At 38.6% G+C, this 12,579-nt stretch overlaps 1 pseudogene; it reads left to right on the plus strand.

The window, feature by feature from the left end:
- The first annotated feature begins 1,215 nt into the window (after window positions 1–1,215).
- On the plus strand, window positions 1,216–11,047 carry LOC123811303 (annotated as a pseudogene).
- Window positions 11,048–12,579: the final 1,532 nt, after the last annotated feature.

Raw genomic sequence — 12,579 nt, forward strand, 5'->3', positions numbered from 1 at the left:
ATGATGCAATGAGTGCAGCACAAATAAAAGTTTGTCATAAATGCTTCAAAGATGGTTGAGAATTTGTTGAAAGTGATCCATGTTCTAGAAGGCCTGCAAGAAGCTGAACACCCAAGAATGTTGAACGTGTACAGGCTGCAATCAACAAAAATTGGCAACTGACAGTACAAAAACTAGAAGTTAATCTGGGGATTACAAAAACTACTGTGTCAATATTTTGATGCAGGATCTTGGCATGAAATGTGTCTTGGCAATATTTGTTCTTCACCTTCTGCTAACAGAACAGAAGGAATATCACATTGCAGTTGCTAATGACTTGATTCAAACCACTACCAATGAACCAGATTTCCTCAAGAAGGTCATAACTGGAAATGAATTATGGGTCTATGGCTATGATCCAGAAACAAAAGCCCAGTGTTCCCAGTGGAAGTTGCTTTGTTCCCCCTGCCCCAGAAGAAGGCACAGCAAAGACACAGCAAGATCAAGACCATATTAACTGTGTTTTTTGATAGAGAAAGTATTGTCCATCATGAGTATGCTCCTCCAGGCCAAGCAATAAAGAGTACTACCTTAATGTTGCTCATTGGTTGAGAGATGCAATACAACAAAAACTGTTGTAGCTATGGGCAACTGGATTGGCAGCTTCATCACAACAATGTACCTGATCATGCATCATGCCTCGTATAGAGTATTTTGGTGAAACATCAAATCATCTGGGTGGTTCAGACCCTTACAGCTCAGATTTGGTGTCCTGTGACTTCTGGCTTTTGTCAAAACTAAAATCACCTTTGAAAGGGAAGAGATTTCAGACCATCAGTTAGATTCAGGAAAACATGATGGGGCAGCTGATGGTAATTGGGAGAGCTGTGTGAGGTGCCAACGTGCCTACTTTGAAGGGGACTGAAGTGTCATTATCCTATATACAATGTTTCTGGTAGCTTGTATCTTCTTTGATAAATATCTCTATTTTACATATTACATTGTGGGATACTTTCTGGACAGACCTCATATATCAAGATTTTTTTTCCTTTTAATATAGTTTCAGTTTACCTGTAAGGTTTTATTTCCTAGGAAAAATGTGTGCCTTTAAAGCAAAAGAGATTGCCATAAATTATTTCAAACCTTGGAGTACTACCTACTTAACAATTTGTACATTAATACCCTTTCTCCATAGAACTGAAATGTCTATAAATCTATGTTGAGTGACATGACCAAATGAAGAAAAGAGACAAAGTAGACGCATTCTGTTCTCATGATGATATGATTATGGTAGCAGTCGTGGACATCATGTGAGTTTCATTTGCTGCCCAAAACCTTCATATCACAAATTAAAATTGTTCCCTTAAGAAAAAAATCACAGGGTAGTTTTCACTGTATTTTCATAAAGGCAATTTATCCAAATCATTTGGGGAGAAAAAGATATTAATATAAAACAATAGCAGAAAGAAAAATAAAAATGAAAAACTACACCCAGCAGTAGAGAGAATCAAGGAAGAAAGAGACTAAAGTAAAAAAGTAAAAAGTGGGGGTCTTCACTTGATCATTGCCAAAAAGTCAATATTATTTGATAAAACTCTGTATCTTCTGACCGGGTCTAAATTATGTGAAGTATTGCTCTAGGTTAGAAGTCCAAATCAATCCATAGTCCCACTCTTTATCAGACACCTTAAGGATCTGTATGCTGGTTTAGCCAGTTTCAATAATGCAAGAATCCAGTGATCTATGCTGAGAAGGATTTTTTCCCCAATTGAAGCCAGCACTATTAATTTTTCAGCAGCCATTATTGTACTAATGAGCCATTTCTTATTATGTTTAGATGCTCTGGGCATGGGATTCCTATAACATAACAATAATTTAAATGCTAGGCTAGATAAAAACAGTCAACCAAACTGAAGTATAATTTCTCACACATTTGCTTCCATATTTTGTCCTTTTTGCTTTTGACAACACTGATACAGTCTAGACCAAGTACAGTCCCCCACTGAGGAGATTACAACTCAGCTCCCTCTAAATACTATCAGGTGCTAAACTTTCTAATCCCAACCCTTTCTTCCTATGTGAGATTATGCACTAAAATATTGAATTAAAATGTTATAAGCAATAGACTCCTCCTACATTTGTTTTTAAAAGTAAACATTTCAGTAGAACAAAGAAAAATTTTAAGAATGATTTGTGAATTTCTGGAGAAAATGGTAGTATAGTCATAGTAATTTCACCCTGATTCCTTCTAAGAAGCTTACTGAAATGGATATATTTATATTTTATTGGAACATCCTTAAATCAGAGTTGTTACATTGGAGAGGACTCACTCTCAGGTGAGGGAAACTCATATTGTTCTTTCTGATTCAGCATCCATGTTTCACAGGAAGACAGAAAAAATTCTAGCAGCACAGTACCACAAGCATCCTTAACCTGAACAATCAAAAACTTGGAGGTTAGGACAGACTATAAGACAAATGAAGAGCAATCCTCTTGAAACTCAAAAATACTCCTACAAAACATATCTAAATATAAAATTAAAAAATTAAAATCTATAAAAAGAAAGAACATAAGAGCAGCTTTGAATATCTCCTCCCCACACTAAATTCCAGAATATAACAGTATAAATATTTTAGAATACATTATTTTGTCCCAAGATACTATATCTAGTCTAGTCATTCTTTAAAAGTGAGGCCCCCCTCTAAAAAATATTATTTATCTTTGTTCTGAAGGTTTTAGTTGATATGAGAATATGAGGGAAATAGGCAGAACCATAAAAATAACCATACAAGATGAAACTGTACAAAGTAATCTTTGTTCGATGACCTTTAAAATGTTTTGTCAAGACATCAAAATCTCACTTGCTGTCAGTTATAAATACTTAGGGGAATAGAAAATAATAAAACTAATATTTATTTAATACACTGTAATTCAAAACATTAGAAGCATGGAGAATTAAAGTGTCTTATTTCTTTGTAAAAACCTTATCAAGTTTCAACAGCACCTTCTCATGGTACAACGTAATATACAGAGAGAGAATTTTCTCTATGTTTTGATAAATTATATTCTTTTCTGAATTTGGATAATCTTCCAACATTTCATCTTTTGTACGTACTTTCAATGTCATGAAAAATCTCTGAGTGTTCCTTTAACATGAAGTTTTTTTCTCTGTATCATGTCCTGTAGCACGTCTTTACCCTTCCCTTGACAACCACCTCCCTCATTTATGTCGGTAAGTTGGCTGGCACTAACTGGGTCTGGCTGCACATCTAGAGTCACTGGAACAGCAGCAGCACTACATTTCCATGGGCAGTTATTTATTCTCCAATTTCATTTACATTTGATTCAAATTTCACTTCCAGTGTTATCATCTTTTGTATCTTTGCTGCACTTTAATCTTTGTTGATGAAAGAGAACCACTTCCTTCTTTCAGTTATTCATTCTTATAAAATGTCACATGGGTTTTTCACAGGGAGACAAGGAGGCAGCATAACTATATGCTCTGCTGTCTCTGTGTGAACTAACATGTGCAAAGTGACAAATCACCAATAGACTGAGAAAGAAGTGATGTGATTGGCCACTGATCATGATGTGCACCTGTTGTTAGGTAGCAATTTGTAGACTATAGACCTAGCAGGAAAATTGTACCTTATGCAATTACAGTTAATATCTCATGATCACTGAAATTTGATCTTTGTTATTTCGGGGCTGGTGTCATTTACCTAAAGCACGGTAATTGACTAAAACTATGATTTGAAATCACTAGAGTACATTGAAACTTTATAATTGTTAGAAATTTGGCAAGATGCAAGAGCACAAAATAATTGTATAAAATTTAATACCTGTTCCATATTAGAGGTTTTCCTATTAGAGGTTGTCCTATTGGAGGTTGTGTAACAACCCCTTTTAAAATTTAATAGTAAATGACCAATTTCACAATTGCAGCATGATGTGAAATGTGTAAAATGACAGATATTGTAAATCTGCTCATTTAGCACCCATTTCTAAACCCTTCTAGCTTGCCTCCTTTATATTATTGAGGCTAGAAGCCTTAAAACTACATGTTCCCATCTTCACTGCAGGTGAACTCTGATGTGTGGCCTGGTATCCACTACACAGAAGCACTAAGTGAAACCTAGGGGAGAAAGTAAACAACATGATGTAACCGGAAAAGACACTGGCGTTCAGGCTACCTGTCACTACCAAATCCAATAAGCAATGACAGTGATTGAATCTTTTATAGGCGCTTTATTCAGATGGCCAGTGATCTGAGAAGATGACGGGTTCATACCCTAACAAACCATCTTGCCTTCTCTTTCCTGGCCAGATCTTTTATAAGGGGTCTGGGGGAGGACAAGCAAGGTGTGGTGAGGGCTTTGAAATTCAGGGATTAGGTGAGTGAAGCTGCAGCCTTCCTGCTCTTGGCAGTTAGCTGTTCCCAAGGGGGGGGGGGGTGGTCACACAAAAGGCCCAGATGCTTCCAACATGTCCCCAGGTGGTAATCTCTACCCAATGCCCCAGGAGGTCGGCTGCTTTTCTCATGAGCCAGGATGGGCCTTATCCATAGTTTCTGAAACAAAAGCTTAACATACACATTACTTGCTAGACTTACAGCTTTTTACCTTAAGCTAAAATTTTCTAAGTTTTGAGTCCCCTATAAATGAGGCAGCAGCTGCAGGCAGGAAAATCAGATCTTCTGGCAATATTGGTAGCTAAAGAATTTTATTCCTTCAGAGCATCTGTGACAGGGTTTCAGGCATCCAGAATGTTTCAGAGGTGCTGATGGCAGTGACACATCAGCAGCATGCTTCAGTGAGAATGGCTCCATGCTGTGGTCAGACAAGTTCCACTTGGCTGCTTTGTCCCTGCTTATCTGGCATCTAAACCTGGTTCTCCAACTTTTACAGAGGTTCTATAAATGACTCTGTTTTTTTTCAATGAACAACTGTAGGAGACCATTCTGCGTGGTGTGGGTCCACCTCCCATTCAGAGATGCACAGGACCAATGCCCACGGATAGGTTCTCCCATGGGGAATCAGGCCTGCAATGTACCTAGGCCACTATGAGTCTTGCTTTTTGCTAAAACTCCCTCACCCTGAATTGAGGACATTTACTGCAAAGTAACTTCCTAAAATCCTTGCTAAACCTCCCAAGGATGAGTGTAACCAGTTCAACCACTTTTGCCTTTTCATTTGCAAATATCCCTCTTCTGTGATGTGATTAGCAGCATTGGCTCCTTTGTTTTCTGTAAAAGGTAACCACCTAAAGTGAACCTGAGCATGATAAATGAGGACCAGAGACCACATGGTAATGTGCCCAGAGATAGAAAAAAAGGCCTGTCATGAAGGAGGCCCCAGCTTTTTGCTCCCCGTGAGAGAAAAGCCATGCTGTCCCTTTTCCTCCACCAGATTCGGTAATCCGTGTGAATGTCTCATTTCATCCATAATGACGTGGACACTGTGAGCTGGTGTCTGCATCAAACAACACTCTTTCTGCTGACACTTCCTAGAGGATTATGTTGTCTGCAAGTAAGGGCCCTGAACCATACACTCAGGAATAGTTACCAATACATAGAACCCATACTATAAGTCTTTAGTGAGACTTATGAAAATGAAGATGTTAATATATGGAAACTGCATGAGATTTCTTTTGCTGTGTAACAAAATGCCACAAAGTTAGCAGCTTGAAATGCTATCCATTGACTAGCTCAATGATCTTTGTAGGTCAGAAGTCCAGATATGACATGGCTGGATTTTCAGCTCAGGATCTCACAAGGCAAAATCCAGGTGTCAGAAGTATGTATTCTCATCTGGATCTCAGACTCGTCTTCCAGGATCATTTAGGTTGATGACACAATTTAGTTCTTTGCTAGCTATTTGTCAAAGTGTGCAATCCATTCCCAGAGGCCACTCCCTGGTCCCTGCCACATGGCCCCTGTCCATCTTCAAAGCCAGCAATGGAGAATCTACCTCATATGGAACACTTCCTACCCTCCTGCCCTGAACTTTAAATCTCTCTTTCAGGAAGGGCCCAAGCCCTAGTAAGGGCTCACCACATTAGGCCCAGCCCACCTGGAATATCTCCCTTGCTATTAACTCAAAAGTCAACTGGTTAGTAACCTAATCTTGAGAATCATCTCTCCTAACACTCCCTGGTCCTGCTCCCATACAAGGTCCTGCCTAACACAGACATCATGCCATGGCAGCCTTAATAACCCTAAATTATTTCATAAGGATAATGTAAATTTTATCACCATCCTACCAGAATGTTTATGTATAACTTTAAAAGATACTAATTTTTAAATTTAAAAAAATAGAAGTCAAAAACATGCCATCAATTTTTTTAATTTAATGGATTAGGTACAAATGGATTAGATCTAATGGATTAGATCAGGTACAAAATTATATTAGTTTGTATTGATGTGATTTGAAATTTTCCATTTCAAAGCCATTATAACTGAGAAGGCTGCACTAAAACAGGAATAAGGGGAACAGATTATTTGAACAACAAGAAAAAACAATGGAAAGACTAAAAATAGTGGAAATAGATCCAAATATTTATAAATGGTTGCATATGATTCAGGGCTTATGTCTAATCTGTAACAGAAGAATAAATTATTCATTAAATGATGCTGGTAATATCTGTTTAAATATCTGTTTAAAAATAAAATTGTATACCTACTTTATACTACACACTAAGATAAAGTCTAGCTAGATTATAAACATAATTCAGAAAATCATACTGTAAAAATACAAGAGATAAAATAGATGAATATCTCATTTCTGAGTGAAGAAGAGAAAAAAATACAGAAAAGTACATATGTTTGATGGCAAATAAAGATCTTTTTGGACCCCAAACCACCACTTAGCAAGCAAACAACAAAAGGTTGCAAGTTTTATGAGATGCTGTAACAGTTCTTTAAAGAAAAACAATTAACAAAAATGGACAATTTATCTTGGACAAAACTAAAATTGCCAACAAGGTTTTGAAAAATATTCAGTCTAACTATTAATCAATCTAATGTAGTTAGTTAAATAACAATGAACCATCTTTTCTTCTTTGCCTTGCAAAAAATGCAATGAATTCAAAATATGTTGGTAAAGACATCCAGAACTAACCTTCTTATTCACTACCCTATGAACATACAAGATGGTGATGTTTGTAAAAGTCAATTTGGTATCACTAAAGTCTTTTAAAAATGTGTAAACTTAATGTTTTAGAAATTCTACTTATGATTATTTGTGGCATGTTATGTTTATGTTTATATATTTAGCAAACATTTCTGTAGTGTGTACTATCTGCCAGGACCTGTTCTAAGGACTTGGCAAATATTGACCTGTTTAACCTCATAAGATAGGTATTATCATTTTCCTCATGTTACAAATGAGGGAAGTAAGACACAACCTGGTCAAACAACTCACTTGGTGTTTTCACACAGCCACTGAGGGGGAAGAGCCAGTGTTCATGAAGCCTGCTTCACAGACCAAGCTTCTCAACTCTGTGCTATACAGCCTCTTGTACAATCTATGGAATTCAAAATGAATATTCCCAAAAGTTGTCCCACAGGAATTATCCCATCAGCACTCAAATTATCTTTACAAGGCCCTCTTCACAATGTTCTCCTTCAGCTAATACCAAACTTTCTACTTTCTTACAGGACAACTTATTGAAAAAAGTTGTTCACATATGTTGTTTCCTCATTTTCACCTCCCATTTCTGACTGGTCTCAATCCAATCTGGCTTTCATACACACTACTTTACTGAAAACCCCTTCTTCACACTCACCAGTGAATGCCTGTTGCAAAATCCACTAGGCACTTTAAGGTCTCACCTTATTTGACATCTTGGCAACATTCAACAAAGTTGACTCCTCCATTCTCCTTGCTGTATTTTCCTTTTGGCTTTTCCTTTCCTTTTACTTTGCTCTCACTTCCTTCCTACTATTCGAGGAACTTCCTTATCATCTTGCTTGCTATACCTTCTTCTTTACCCCACTTTTCTCCCAACACCCTCTCCTTTGATGATTTTAGCCTCTTGCTTGGAATTACATTTATGTGTTAACCACTCCCAAATTTATTCTCTAGCCCAAACCTTTCCTCTGAGCTCCAGAGTCATTTGTCCAATAAATATTTGGTAACTTTAATGATTAATTTTATGTATCAATGTGACTGGGCTAAGGGATGCCCAGATAGCTGGTAAACCATTATTTCTACATGTATCTATGAGGGTATTTGTGGAATAGCTTAGCATTTGAATTAGTGAACTGAATAAAGCAGATAGCCCTCCTCAATGTGGGTGGGCAGCATCTGATCCAGTGAGGGCCCAAATAGAATAAAAAGATGGAGGAAAAGCAAACTCTCCCTACACTCGAGCTGAGACACCCATCTTCTCCTGCCCTCAGACACTGGAGCTTCTGATTCTGTGGCATTCAGACTCAGATCGTGATTTACACAAACAGCACCCCATTCTCAAGCCTCTGGACCTGGACTGAATTATACCACTGGCTTTCCTGTTCTCAGGCTTGCAGATGGCAGATCAAGGGATGCTGGGACTTCCATAACCATGTGAGCTAATTGCTATAATAAATCTCCCCTTTATATCCATGTATCTATATCCATATCTACATCTATATCTCCTACTGTTCTGTTTCTCTGGAAAACCTTACTAATGCAGCATTTCTACCTGTATGTGTCAAAAGCCTATCAAAGCTAAATTGCCAAAAACAAAACTCCTCAATCCACCCCACACCCAAATACTTCCATCCACTTCCCTTCCAAATCTTTTTCCTCCACTACTGACAATATCCCAGTAAATGGCACAAACATCCAGTCTATTGTTCAAGGCTTGATGTTAGTTGGTGTGACACACTAGCTCCAAGCCAGAGAGCTGCACTTGTGTTTGTGATATTCCAAAAAAAAAAACCACCCAGAGGACCAACAGATGTGGACATGCTGTGGACATGCCCTTTATTACTCATGTTATAGGGAAGTGCACCGAGAGCATTGGATTGCTGGGAGAAAAGACCGCATCCTGCTTCCAGCTGTGGTGGTACTTATAGGGTTAGGGAGGGACTAGTGTGTGAAAATTCTACACTTCTGTAATAAACACAGGAGCCTTGAGACACAGGGGCATTGAGAGATCTGGGACATCCACATACAGACTGTTTTCCCACTTTATGGCTGCAGGCCAGTCGGCCATCTATTCTCCAAGGTCGTGGAGGGGACATGTCCTAACTTACCCCACAGTTGGAAATTTTCCACTCATTCCCTCAATTCAGCCACAGTGTCCTAATCATTAACATCCTAAAAATATTTTTTTAATCATTCACTTTGCTTCATCTTCACTGCCACCTCTCCAGCCCAAAGCACCATATCTCTCCTGGACCACTGAGATAGCTTCCTAGCTATTCTGTCTTCTGCCTTGTTTGGCCCCCAATACAGTCTATCCACATAACTAGTGGCCAGATAATGTCAGTCATCTGCTCAAAATACATCGGTGGCTTCTTGCCCTCAAAATACAACACAGACTTTTTAATCTCAAGCCCTGCAGGCTCTAGACCTTTTCTCATTCAACAATCTCATCTTCGTGCCCACTCCCTGTCTTTCATGACCTTCCTCAGACACAATAAGCTGTTTTTGACTTTCACAGGCTATTTCATTCACAGGATTCTCCCGGGATCTTTTCATTCTTAACCTCTCAATTTATATGTCACTCTTCAGCACAACCCTCCCTGACCACTCCATCTAAATCGTTCAAAAACAAACACCTCTAGCTTTAACCTCAGAGCGGTGTTGAAGAAACGTGCACAGAGGCCTGACTCCCCCTGGGAAGTGCCGATCCCACCTCGGGCTAGGGGGACGCGGGCCCGCCGGGCACCCACGCAGGCAGGCGCGGGTGATCCCTCTCGTGAGAAGCAGCCAGCCTCAGTTTGGCTGAAGCTTCTTTAGAGGTGGTGCAGGGTGCCCCTGTGCGGGAGCGGGTTGGAGGTGAGGGAGGTGGGCAGGGGCATCAGAAGTGGAGGGGACGGTGCGGAGCCAGTGAGCGGTTGTGGGCGAGCCACAGAGGGTCTGGCTGCCATCCGGGGCGTGAACCAGCGGTCATACGGGCAGCTGCACCCGGGACTGGTGCAGGCGGAGAATCGCCGGCTGCGCCGCTGCCGGGCTGGTGGCGGAGGGCACAGAGCTGTGGCTCACCGAGAGATCCGACGCTGCTGAGAGAAGCGGCCAAGGCAGCACCAAGGCTTAACAGGAGAACCTACGTGGGATCTGCGAATGCTGCAAATCGAGTATACTGAAAATCAGCGAAGAGAGGGTTTGAATTCACACTTAGGGTTGTGGGCAAATTTGGACTGGGAAAGGCAACGTTAATCAACTCATTATACCTCACAGATTTGTATTCTCCAGAGTATCCAGGCCCTTCCCATAGAATTAAAACCATGTACACGCAGAACAATCCAAAGTTTTAATTAAAGAAGGTGGGCTTTGGTTGCTGTGTACAACTGTGGATACCCCAGGATTTGGAGATGCAGTGGTAATAGTAATTGCTGGCAGCCTGCTAGACTACATTGATAGTAAATTTGAGGACAACCTCAATGCAGACCTTCGAGTTAACAGAAGTCAGAGATGCCCGATAACAGGGTGCAATGTTGTTTGTACTTCGTTGCTCCTTCAGGACATGGATTTAAACCATTGGACACTGGGTTTATGAAACGCTTGCATGAAAAAATGAACATTATCCCATTTATTGCCAAAGCAAACACACTTGCACTGGAGGAGTGCCAACAGTTTAAAAAACACAGATAATTAAAGAAATCCAAGAACATAAAATTAAAATATGTTAATTTCCAGAGACAGATAATGAAGAAAATAAACTTGTTAAAAAGATAACGGACCGTTTACCTCTCGCTGTGGTAGGTAGTAATACTAGGATTAAAGTTAATGACAAAAGGGTTAGAAGAAGGCAGTATCCTTGGGGTGTTGCTGAAGTTGAAAATAGTGAACATTGTGATTTCACAGTTCTAAGAAATATGTTGATTACCTTTTCTACATTTCCTTTTTATTATTATTAAATAGATGTCTTCAATTTAAAGCAAAAAAAAAAAAAACCATTTTGCTATTGTACAATCATGTTCTGGTGGTTTGACCATGACTGTTTACAGGATATTCCAAAATAAAAGAACACTGAAAGCTTTTCACTGAGGATAAATTGCCATAATATAATGCAAACTATGCTTCTCTATGACAATTATAATACAAAGGTTCCATCCAATGCAGCATATACAACACTGTGATTTAGTCTAACACAGTTGAGCCCATTTTTTGACACTTCCATTGTTTGAGAATACACATGGAAAAAAACCTATATGCTTACAATGCACCTAGAGCTTTTTTATAACAGCTTTTTTTGGTTTTTGTTTGTTTTGGATCCTTTAAATATATATTATTCTCATTTAGTGACCCCTTTAGTCATAATCTCATTACTGCTCATTTTGGTAGTAACATTTAATTTAGGTATTTTCCATATGCTGTCCCTGATATACCATAGTTCATATGGTAGAAACCAACAAGGAAACTTTCTTTTAATTCCCTTTTTACACTTCATAATAAGTAGCAGAGGGAAAATGCATTGATAGGTCGTTTCTAGGTAAAATTGTGGAACTAATAGCCAACCTATTTCTACCTATGCAGTCTCTTTATTAGAAATGGGAATCACGGCCTCTTGAAAAGAGGAAAAAAAGTCACCAGAAGCCACCATTCTGCACTTAGCTGTATTCATATGTTGTATTTCAGTATTTTTATTTGTATTGTAAAAAGTCACATAATAGACAATGTTGTGATGTGAAAAAAATCTCTACATTATTGTTTGTCTTCACAGCATTCCTCAGTTTGTAATTACCTATTGCAATAATCTTTAGATGTCTGCACAATAAAGAGACTAACACCTTTCTTTTTATTGCAATGTAATTGACACATAATGAACATTATGTACATTTAAGATATACAACATGTTGGTTTGAAATGTTTATATATTGCTAATTATTACCACCATACTGTTAGCTAATACTTTTATCATCTCATACAATTATCATTTCTTTTCTGTGGTGAGAACAATTAAGATCTAGTTTCTTAGCAACTTTGAGGTCTATAATACAATATTGCTGACTATAATCACTATACCATGTGTTAGATCTTCAGAACTTGTTTACCAACTAGTAGCAAGTTTGTACCCTTAAAAAATATCTACCTAATTTCTCACCCCCACCCCGTCCCTGGTAACTACTTTTTACTCTATGTTTTTATGAGTTTGATTTTTTTAGATTCCACATATATATAATATCATACAGTATTTGTCTTTTTAAAATTTTTATTGTTGACACTATTACAGATGTCCCTCATTTCTCCCTTTTCCCCCTCCACCCACCCCCCATCCAGCTTTCACCACATTGTTGTCTGTGCCCATGGGCTGTGCATATATACACATATGATATAGTATCTGACTTCCTCTATGCACATACCTCACTTAGGATAATATTCTCATGGTTCATCCATGTTGTCACAAATGGCAGTGTTTCCTTTTTTATCATGGTTGAATAATATTTAT

Source organism: Phyllostomus hastatus, unplaced genomic scaffold (genome assembly GCF_019186645.2).
Source record: "Phyllostomus hastatus isolate PE091 unplaced genomic scaffold, TTU_PhHast_1.1 phas_scaffold_78, whole genome shotgun sequence".
Taxonomy (NCBI): Eukaryota; Metazoa; Chordata; class Mammalia; order Chiroptera; family Phyllostomidae; genus Phyllostomus; species Phyllostomus hastatus.